Source organism: Lactuca virosa, chromosome 3 (genome assembly GCF_052849685.1).
Source record: "Lactuca virosa cultivar CGN04683 chromosome 3, Lactuca_virosa_CGN04683_v6, whole genome shotgun sequence".
NCBI classification, from domain to species: Eukaryota; Viridiplantae; Streptophyta; class Magnoliopsida; order Asterales; family Asteraceae; genus Lactuca; species Lactuca virosa.
The window spans coordinates 232,761,999-232,774,359 of NC_136428.1; positions in this window are offsets into that span (position 1 = coordinate 232,761,999).

A 12,361-nucleotide genomic window follows, 5' to 3' on the forward strand; every position below is an offset into this window, starting at 1 on the left:
CATACTCTTCCACAACTAGCAATGGGACACGTGTAGGGCCACCCATGCTATTTGCGATTTTCATTGAAATCATTTGTTGAGGATTAGAAGCAGCCATTGAAGTTAAGATATCTTCAAGCAAAAGTGGTATATAGAAGAACTTTTATCCTTAACACAGAAAGGGGTTGAAGTATCAGGGTAATTTCAAACCAACTATAATCTGATCTTATGGATTCAAAGGACAACCACTCAAGCTCTGATACCAATTGTGAGAACAAGATAGATTTAATGCGCAGGGACAAGGTTTGAGAATTCAAACCTTGAGTGAATGCTTAAGATCAATGTCTACTTGCTACAAATATTCTAGTCAATTCTGGATAGACCAGTCCAGTCTGAGTTAATGTATTCAACAAATAATCAAGCCATAAATGAAGAATGAGAATAAAGATCAAAGTAAAGTTAACAAATGAAGAACAAGAAGAATGTATGAAAGAGAATTGAAGTAACTTAGTAAATGCAAAAATGAGTGAAAGATCCGTCATTGACTTTGCATTGAAAGCTCCTTTAAATAGGAGTGTAGGATACAATGAATAAACTGAGAGACTAACATAGAACCGGACAATAGAGAAGTTCCTGACATTCTAATTGTCGAACTTTACAAAAGACTAAGTCCTATGAAGTGTCAAATCAATACAAAGACAAATTAGATTAATTGCATAAGGACCAAATATTCATTCCGGATCAGCACACATTTCGGACATAATGACTATTCCGGAATGCCTTCACTTCTAAACATATCTTCTTCAACTCTTCAGGTCCGGATGGATTCCGGACTACTATTCACTTCGGAACTCATGCTGACTTCGGAATAATCACTAGGACTTAGGATTTCTAGAGGTTCACTTTCATGTTCCAACACTGATATGTGATAGTATGATGCTATGCTTAGTGATCTGTAGATCTACCTGCTTGTCTGCTAACTGATTATATGTTTATCTGTATATGTGTACATATTTGGTTGGAGATTGAGGCTTTCTTGCTTTATGCGTAAGCCAACAGACCGAGGGTATTCCAACCCGATGGTTGACTGGACCCGAGTTATGTAAGTATTGGCATTCCAATCTAGGGTATTCCATCCCGAGTATGAATGGACCCTATGGTTGGCTGGGCCTGGGGTACTCCAACCCGATGGTTGATTGTACCTGACATGATTGTTATGGTATATGGTGGGACTGGACTGATTTATGCGTCAACAAGCCGGGGGTATTCCAACCTGATGGTTGATTGGACCCGACATGTTTGGTATTCCAACCCGATGGTTGATTGGACCAAACATGCTTATCATACGAGGGTATTCCATCCCGAGGATGACTGGGTCCATCGTAGACATACCTGGTATTCCAGCCTGAGGCTAATTGGGCCATGGATGAATATTTGTGCATGTCATTTGTTTGTTATGTGTATGTGGTGGTACTTTGGGGGAACTCATTAAACTTTGTGCTTACAGTTTCAGTTTATTATTTTAGGTGCTTCAGATGATTGTTGCAAGGCGAAGGCATGGCCATACACATCTTTGGTTTTACAACTGACTGGATCTTGGGAGACTCTGATTTTAAATCATGTTTTGGAAACAATTATATTTTAAACACTTTTATTAGTAAATGGGTTGTTTTGAAAGGTTTAAATTTGTTGAATTTTTGGGATGTTACAAAAAATTACTCGCAAGAAATATTAGACTAAGACTTTGTGATAATGACACTAGGTTACTTCAAAAGGAAAAGACAGTTGCGAGAAGCAAAGCACTGTCCGAGTTTCGAGTCATCACTTTAACAAGTGAGTGCATCGTTAGTTTCATCTTACACATAGCTATGAAGTATTTCAGATAAATTACATGCTATATGTGCCTATTATTTGTGTTCCTGATATCTATGCTTGATGAACGATTTATACATGTTTTACATGATTTAAATTGTATATGTATTTTATACCTATAAATATATTGGGTAAAAATGAATAAATGAAAGATGATATAGATGATGAGAGATGAAGGATGAAAGATGAAATAGACGATGCGAGGCGTTGACTTTGAAGACGATCCAGTCTTCTAGCAGAGTATAGATGATGACCACGGACTATTCTTGAGAGTCCAGTGGAACGCTAGCAAGATTACAACCTATAGGTGTTTTTGAACTAAGTGTTCATAAGGTGTAATCCATCCCCCCATGGTTGTCTTACTAACATATATTGCTAAGGAATCCCCTAAGAATTATTGTCTATCCTGAAGATAATCCTTAGGATAGTTCCTTGAATTAGATGCTTTAGGGAACGAAAGTGAGGATAACGTGAATGGGTAATGTAACATCCGAAATCAGGTATTTCCCTTTTAAGTTTTTGATGAAATTTTAGTTGGCAAGGCTGACTCCTCGTACGCTGCGTGTACGTGCATGTACGCTTAGCATACTAAGGCACGCATGATCGGTCAGTTGAGCCTCGTACGCGAGGCATACGAGGAGGTACGCGGGGCATACGTGACCCGCGTCAAAAACCCTAATATTTGGACTTGTCCCCTATTTAAACCCATTTATGGCCCTTGTACCCTCACCTTTATCAGCCTCCTTACCTTTACATACTCCTCAAAACCCTAAATAGCCATTATAGGTGATTTTGATCTTCATGTAACAAAAAGGAGCTATTTTTGGTGTGTTTGCAAGAAAAAGATCTTGTGGTGCAAGTCTTGGACGTGGTTGAACTTCTAGATCTAGCATCCCCATTATCTTAGGGAGATTTTGGAGGTATAAAGTTCATACCTTGCTTATCTATTGCTTACCTCTCATATTAAGCTTGTTTTGGTCCTTTTTGGTCCCTTTGGTTGATCTTGAAGAGTTAAGACCATTTGAGATGCCAATCTTGTGGATCTGGAAGTTTAGGGGACTCCTTAAGCTTAAAGGTACAAAATTTATGGTGTTTGAGACCTCCATGCAAGTATTAAGTCATATATGAAGCTCTTTTGGGCTTTAGGACCTTATTAAGCCTTGCATGCACGTAAAGTTTGCACCTTTACGTGATGAACCACTTCAAGGAGATCAGATCTGAGTCTTAGGAGTAATGTCTTAACCATTTAAGATCTAAAATCCAAAGTTGGAAAACCTGAGGAGTATGTTGGGCATACAAGCTTCTACACGCAGCGTACAGGCCCTTAAACGTGTATGCTTAGCGTATAAGATGAGTACGTCCCATGTACTCAGTAGTGGGCTGTGGTGTTTGGGCCTTCGGTGGTGGGCTTCATTTTTGGACCCTAGGAGTTTGGGTTGCTTTGTGGACTTCCAGAATATTGATTTGGGCCATGGCCTGGTTAGTATAGGTGGGCCTAGCTTTGTTGTGGGCCTTGTGTGTCTTGGGTTGTGCCTTTTGGGCCTTAGAACCGTAATTCTAATGGGCCGAATATGGTTAGGCACATTAAAAGGGAAAAGGCTTTTGGGTTTTATTTGAGGAGTTTGGACTTAGGGATTTTGGGCCCATGCTTGGGTTTGTACCATAATTCTAATTAGGGTGATTTATATATTTATGAAGTGCGAGATTTCTGGATCGGTAGTCGAGCAGTTTGTACTTATCAGCAGATCGAGGTGAGTCTCTTCCTGGTATTACGGGTCGAAGGCACCAACGCCGGCCCATTATCTGGTTATGTAGTATGCTAGTTGTTATGTGATACATGTTGTGATCGGGTTGAAACATACCCCAGGGCGGGGCCCAATATGGCATGGCGGATTGAAATATACCCCAGGGCGGGGCCCGCTATGATATGTTTAGGTTGAAATATACCTGAGGGCGAGGCCCAAGGGCGGGGGCCCATACTTGTTTCGGGTTGGAATTAACCCAAGGGTTGGGTCCATTTGTATTATTGGTATGTGTTATTTTGGAAAAACTCACTAAGCGTTAGCTTACAACTTGTGTTGTGGTTTCAGGTACTTTCGGTTCTGAGGGGAAGGGCCCGGGTTGATGGCGTAGTATTTACTCTCCACTATTTTCCGCATTCACTGTTATTGGAACTTTGATGATTTTATTTGATGATGATTATGTATTGAATTTTTGGTATCAAACTTATCATTATAAAATTTAATTAAAAATGAAAAATTTTATCCGGTTTTTGGGTTGTTACAAGTTGGTATCAGAGCCTTGCTTTGAGGGATTCGGGAACACCCTCGGGCGTGTCAGAACTCAAACTGAGGAAATGATAACCTTTTCAAAAGAAAAAGAATCAGGTGTCACACCCCCGAACCATACGGTGGAAACGTCCGAGGGCTTGCGTGACTTAAATTGAATATCATCACAATTATTATACATGAAGCACAACATAAACTTCACCATGCATTAATACATAACAATTGACATTGTTCACATCCAATACATTGTTTAAATATTACATATCCGTAGCATCAATTGTTTGAGAGTTTTCAAAACATAACATCCTAACATACTTGATATTACCCTTCAACTTACCTGTTACCTGAGAATACAAGTTATTTTGAAAAACGTCAACATATGAAATGTTGGTGAGTTCATAAGCAGGGTTGTGATAAAAATGATTTGTGTAGTTTATAAAACCCAGAAAATCCGATATTTTCTGAAAAGACAATTGTTTAACAAAGTGACTATTTGAATGTTTGTGTAGAGTATTTGATGGAATATTGGTATGTGTTATTTTGGTGACTATTTGAATGTTTGTGTAGAGTATTTGATGGAATTTTTGTGATCATTGAACAAGCATCATACATGTTTTCCAGGCTTTAACTACAATGTTATCTTTGTTAAGGGTTTTACAAGGTATCAGAATTCCTGGTTGTGACATCATCCCCCCGTTAGAGGGAATTTCGTCCCGAAATTCTTTTTAAAGATAAATTTGAGAATGCGAGAATAGGTGAGGGTACTTATGCTTCATCTGGTCTTCGCATTCCCATGTGAATTCTGGTCCGCGTCTCGCGTTCCATCGAACTTTCACAATCGGAATGCGACTTTGCTTAGTACGCTTCACTTCCATGTCCATGATTTCGACTGGTTCTTAGATGAACAGGAGATTCTCGTTGATTTCGATTTCTTCTAATGGAATGACGAGAGTTTCGTCGGATAAGCACTTCTTTAAATTGGAAACATAGAACACGGGGTGTACACTGCTGAGCTCAGCAGGTAGCTGCAGTCTATAAGCCACTGGACCTATTCGGGCAAGAATCTCGAAGGGTCCAATGTATCGAGGGTTTAGTTTTCCCCGCTTCCCAAAACGAATCACCCCTTTCCAGGGAGAGACCTTTAATAACACCCTATCCCCGACTTTAAATTCCAAGGGCTTTCGCCGCTTAGCAGCGTAGCTCTTTTGTCTGTCTCGTGATGATTGCAGTCGGGCCCTGATCTGATTTATCTTCTCGGTCGTTTCACGTATGATTTCCGGTCCTCTTAATGCATTGTCTGGTGTTTGTCCTCTTGCTAGCTGAGTGTCTCCTACCTCAGCCCAACACAACGGTGATCTACATTTACGCCCATACAATGCCTCGAAAGGAGCGACTTTGATGCTTGAGTGATAACTGTTATTGTATGAGAATTCGATTAAAGGAAAGTGGGTATCCCACGACTTTCCAAAGTCGATCACACATGCGTGAAGCATATCTTCTAGCGTTTGAATGGTTCGCTCGCTTTGCCCATCCGTTTGTGGGTGGTAGGCAGTGCTCATATCAAGTTGTGTTCCCATAGCTTTCTGAAGCGATTGCCAAAAGCGCGAAGTAAACCTACTATCTCTATCTGAGATGATAGATATGGGCATTCCGTGGAGTCTCACGATTTCCTTGATATAGATCCTCGTCAGACGTTCCATCTTGTATGATTCTTTTATTGGCAGGAAATGAGCGGATTTTGTCAACCTATCAACTATTACCCATATGGTATCCAAACCATCAGTCGTCTTTGGTAGTTTGGTCACAAAGTCCATAGTAATCCTTTCCCATTTCCACTCGGAAATTACTGGTTGCTGTAGTAATCCTGAGGGCTTTTGATATTCCACCTTTACTTTAGCACATGTGAGGCACTTGCTAACGTACGTGGTAATTTTGCCTTCATGTTAGACCACCAATAATGTTGCTTGATATCCAAGTACATTTTATCCGAACCCGGATGGATGGAGTATCGTGTCTTGTGGGCTTCATTCATGACTACTTCTCTGAATCCCCCAAGTTTAGGGACCCAAATGCGGTTCATGAAGTAATATGCTCCGTCCTCCTTCACTTAGAAATTCTTTTCCATTCCACGTAGCACTTCACTTGTTTTGTTTTCTGCCTTCATGGCATCCAACTGGGCTGCTCTGATTTGCGAGGTCAGGTGGGATTGGATGGTTATGGAGAGAGTCTTCAAACGACGATTCGAGTAATCCTTTCGACTCAAGGCATCAACTACCACGTTATCCTTACCTGGGTGGTACTTGATTTCGCACTCGTAATCGTTTAGCAGCTCAACCCATCTTCGCTGCCTCATGTTTAACTCCTTTTGATTTAAAATGTGCTGGAGACTCTTGTGGTCGGTGAAAATGGTGCACTTGGTACCATAAAGGTAGTGCCTCCAAATCTTCAGGGCGAAGATCACAGCTCCTAGTTCAAGATCATGGGTGGTATAATTCACTTCATGTGTCTTTAGTTGCCGGGACGCATAAGCTATCACCTTTCCACGCTGCAGGAGTACACAGCCTAAACCCTGATTCGACGCATCACAGTAAACTACAAAGTCTTCTGTTCCTTCCGGTAGTGATAGTATCGGTGCACTGCAGAGTTCTTGCTTCAGAGTTTGGAATGAAGCTTCTTGCTTATCCGTCCATTCAAAGGGTACGCCCTTTTGTGTAAGCAAGGTAGGTGGCTTGGCTGTTTTGGAGAAGTTCTGAATGAACCTCCTGTAGTAGCCTGCGAGACCTAAGAATTGATGAATTTCGGTGGGTGTTGTTGGGATCGCCCATCCTTCAACGGCTTTGACCTTAGAGGGATCCACATGTATCCCTTCCTGACTAACAACATGACCCAAAAAGTTCACACTACGAAGCCAGAACTCACACTTAGAGAGTTTTGCGTATAACTTTTCGGTTCGCAAGGTTTCTAGGATTTATCGGAGATGTCGGCCGTGTTCCTCTTTACTTCGAGAATAGATTAGGATATCGTCGATGAAAACGATGACAAAGTTGTCGAGGAATGGTCGGCAGATTCGATTCATTAGGTCCATGAATGCGGCCATGGCATTCGTTAGACCGAAGGGCATTACGACAAATTCATAATGTCCATAACGAGTTCGGAAGGCGGTTTTGGGAATATCCTCCTCCCGGACTTTGAGTTGATGGTATCCGGATCGCAGATCTATCTTAGAGAAGTAACTTGCTCCTTGGAGTTGGTCAAATAGATCGTCGATTCTCGGAAGTGGATAGAGATTTTTGATAGTGAGCTTATTAAGTTCCCTGTAGTCAGTACACATCCTAAAGGTACCGTCTTTCTTCTTAACAAAGAGAACCGGAGCTCCCCAAGGTGAGAAACTGGGTCGGCTGAATCCTTTGTCCAAAAGTTCGTTGGGTTGACTGGACAACTCTTGCATTTCCGCAGGAGCCAATCTGTAGGGCGATTTGGCGATAGGTGTAGCTCCTGGCACGAGGTCAATTCGGAACTCGACTTGTCTTTCTGGGGGTATCCCCGGAAGATCTTCCGGAAAGACATCCGGGAAATCGTAAGCCACAGGGATGTTTCGAATATTGATCTCTTCTTTGGACTTATCCACTATATGAGCTAGAAACGTCAAGTCCTTCTTTCGTAGATACTTCTGTGCCATAATGCACGAGATAAGACGAAGGTTCGTGTGGGGTTTGTCTCCGTATATAATTAGCGTTTCGTGATTTGGGAGGTGAAGGCGAACGGCCTTCTCGTGACACATAATTTCAGCATGGTGGGGGCTTAACCAGTCCATGCCGATAATCACATCAAAACTCCTAATGGAAAAAGGCATTAACTTTATTTGAAAGACGTGATGATTTAAGGTCAGGGTATATCCGATGTAGACTTCCTCAGTGGATTCTGTTTTCCCATTAGCCATTTCCACCGTAAAGGTTTCATTAAGCTTCTGGGGTTGTTTTAACAAGTGTTTGAATTTATTACTCACAAAGCTTCGTTCTGCCCCGGTATCAAATAGGATGCGTGCATAAGTGCAGTTTAGGAGAAACGTACCGGTAACAACAGCGGGATCCTGAACCGCTTCTCCCTGTCCCATGGTCAGCACTCTTCCTGCTCCTCCATTCCCAGGGTTGTTGATGTTGGGGTAGTTTCGACGGATATGCCCAGTCTTTCCACATCCATAGCAGGTGGGGCTTGATCCTGCATTATTGCCGCTATTGTTGGTGTTGTTGTTGTTGTTGCGGCTGTTGTTGTTGTTTTTGTTTCCTTGGTGCTGGTTCTGGGGAGGATAGGTCCTGCAATATTTTGCCGTGTGACCCTTCCGATTGCAACTGGTACAATGCATCTCCCTGCATTCGCCATTATGATGGAGACTGCACTTGTTGCACTTTGGGAGATTCCCGGAATACTGCCTAGGGGCACTTGGATTAGCTGAGGCTGGAGCATGTGGTGTGGAGGATACTTGGGTGGTTGCAGCATTGACTGTCACTGTTTGTTGCTTCGTTGACGACTCTGAGCCTTGTCGCCCTTTTCTCTTGTTGTTCTTTCCCTTCTTGTTGTCACTCTCCTTTTTGCCTTCAGTTTCCACTGGCTTCTAGCCCTTCCTGTTGTTGTGGTCGTACAGTTTCTTGGCCAACCTCTTGGCACTGTCGAAGGTTTCACGATTTGCAGCTATCACATTTCCTTGAATTGGGGAGGTTAATCCCCAGATGAATCATTCGATTTTCTTTCCCTCTGAAGTAATCATGCCAGGGCACAATAGTGACAGTTCTCTAAACCTTGATATGTATGCATCTATGTCAGAGTTTCGGACGATAAGATTCCATAACTCTTGCTCCATTTTCTGAATTTCGCCTCGCGGGCAGTACTCAGCCATCAACATTTCTTTCAACTCCGCCCACGGCATAGCGTTGGCTACGGGGAGAGTCATGACCTCTACATGCCCATTCCACCAGGTGAGAGCCTGGTCAACAAATGTGCATGCGGCGAACTTCACTTTCACCTCTTCGGGGCATTCACATATCTCAAATACTGATTCCACCTTCTCAATCCATCTCTTTAGGGTTATCATTCCACCCGTGCCATTAAAAGTTCGTGGCTTGGCATTGGTGAAATCCTTGTAAGAGCATGTCTTGGTAGGTCCTTGATTTGTTCCGTTGTTCGAACTTCCAACCGCTTCTCCATTGCCTCCACCATTGTTCCCTTGGTGGATCTGCGCCATGACTGCAGTAACCGCAGCAGATACAGCTGCTTGGAATGCAGCTGAGTGGACTTCGGGTGGGGTTGGTCCAGGGTTTCCACGGGTTGGTCGTTAAGGCATCTTTCTTTCATTGAACGGAAAGATGCTGAGTGCCTAGGCTTTTTGTGAGATTGTGGTCCTATAAACTAGGTGTATTGCATGAACTTAAGTGGTTTCACAATTTAGCATACAATCATGGATACATAACACATAGCAGGTCACAACATCACAATAAAACACATAAGATTTTTCCATTAATATTATCCGTACTTTGATACATGAAAATTTGCTCGTAAGAGCATACATAAGTGGTGCAAGTTCGGCAGCGTAACGGCTCTATGAGTAGTGTAATCACTTAAACATAGAGTCGATGGTACATAGCATAGATCATATAAGCATAATACTAAAGATAGATATGACTAGCCCTAGTCATGGTGGGATGCGCCAGGGGGTGGTGCTGAGGAAGTGGACGCTCCCTGAAGGCGAGCCACCTGTCGTTCCGCGTCTCGGAAGCGAGTCTCCCATCTCACCTGCCTCATCTGGAACTCTCGGATAACCTCTCGCGTCTCCTGTTCTGCACGCTCGACTCTAGTCTGCATCTGGTGCATCTGATCGGCAGTGCTCTGAGCTAGGTCGCCAGTGTTCCGCAATTGTCTCACCATGACCGGAAGTGCGCGATCAGCTGGTCCTCCCGCCCTCAGGTCGTAGAACTCGCCTGCCATGCCAAACGGAGGTCGCTGTCCCTGCTGTCTGCTCCACCTCTAAAGATCGATACCCCAGGGGGGTGTAGGGCCAGTCGGGCCCATCCTATGAGCGGGCACCCTACTCGGGTAAGGGGGGTTGATGACTTCGGACTCCGTGTCCGAATCACCATCATCGCTAGGTTCCTCCTCGAGGTCCTCTTCGGCTTCTTCTTCTTCCAGACCCTCCACTGGCTCGGCAGGTCCGCCCTCGACTTCCGCCTCAGGTTCCTCTTCAGACCCTTCCTCAGGGTCTTCTTCAGGTTCCTCCTCCAGCCATCCGTTATTTCTCTGATTAGGGAAATATGGATCTCCGGGGTGATGGAAGCCGGCCATACTGTCTGCGTGAGTATATAAATGTACTAATATTATTCCTAAGATGTTTTAATTATTATGTAAATTGAGTTGATGTTCTTTTCTTAGTAACAAAGGGGTATGTTTTTAGGTTTACCGTCCATCGAGGTTTTTACCAGGGCATGTAATAGTTGTACTTCGGAGAAAATGTAGTTGATCAGGCTACATTCACCCCTTAATACAACTAGGAACACCCCCGACTTAACCAAGATGTCAGTATTATCTTATTTGATTTGGTATTATGTTCTTTTTTATCCTATATCGCACAAGTAAAGATGTTTTATCGTTGTGTTTTATTTGTTTTGTTCAGAGTTGTTTTAGTCCCTCTTTGGTTTATAGTTGCATATCAATGTGTGGTTAGATATGCCAGTTCACTATAAACAGAGCTCTCATACCAACCTTTCACACCCCCGAACCAGACGGCGGAAACGTCTGAGGGCTTGCGTGACTTAAATTGAATATCATCACAATTATTATACATGAAACACAACATAAACTTCACCATGCATTAATACATAACGATTGACATTGTTCACATCCAGTACCTTGTTTAAATATTACATATCCGTAGCATCAATTGTTTGAGAGTTTTCAAAACATAACATCCTAACATACTTGATATTACCCTTCAACTTACCTGTTACCTGAGAATACAAGTTATTTTGAAAAACGTCAACATATGAAATGTTGGTGAGTTCATAAGAAGGGTTGTGATAAAAATGATTTGTGTAGTTTATAAAACCCAGAAAATCCGATATTTTCTGAAAAGACAATTGTTTAACAAAGTGTGAAGATCTATAAGTTGATGCATGAACGATTTCAAAACGTGTATAAATGGGAAGTTTTGTATTATAGTTATAGAAAAGTACAAGCGAGTGGTGCTGATTTCCTCGAAAAACCCGATGTTTTCCGATAACATAAAATATAATTGTTTTCAAATTGTTATACCGCCACACGCGTGATTTTGATTACTTTTCCTTGATTACTCGGATAGTATTGGATTTATTTAATTACGTGAATCGTTATAACCATGCATAATAATGACTAGTTCGTCTGTGTTGGCATCCTAATGTACGCCGGAATTGATCTTAAGATTTTGTCACCCTAGACTGGCCGAGTCTAACTGTAGCGAACAGCTGAGGTGTGGGGAGTCACCCCCGTATAGATCTATACACAAACTCTCGCTCTCCTTCCAAGAGACTTTGATGATAACTACAGACTACGAACAACCCTTAGAGGTGTCGCCCGCTATTACTTACTTAATCCAAACAAAATTGTTTACTATTGATTAACGACCTGTATTTGTTTACTTTGATTTCAAATAAGCCTAACAAACGCGGAGAAGAGGAATACAAGGTCCTGCTAATTACGTGTGTTATTTAAGGCTGTTGGTTATACGAAGGACACATTGGCCCATTTCATATTTGGTTAAATTTGGACCTTACTAGCAATGCTAATGGGCCACCAAGGCCTAATAGCATATAGGTGCCATTGAGGGTCCTTTAAACATGTAATTGGGTCACCGGAGGCCCAATAAACATTTATTATTAGTGTTAGGCCAAAAGTCATGTCAATGGGCCACGAAGGCCCAATAAGCATGATTAGGATCTTTCAAGCCCAACTATTTGGATAATTACTTGTTTTAGGTATAGTATAATTGTTGGAAAGTTTGATTTAACGATTGTTATCCTCGTATCGGCACGAGGCCGGTCGGTTGTTTATATCGATATTTGGAATTTATACGTATATTCATCTTTCTATTTTCAAGAGTTGTAGTTTGGTATTGTTGACTCAAATATCTTAAAAACGAAATAATTGGTTCAAAATGTTGGTTTGACCTTTTCAGCCTTTCTTTAGTAAAAATAACAATT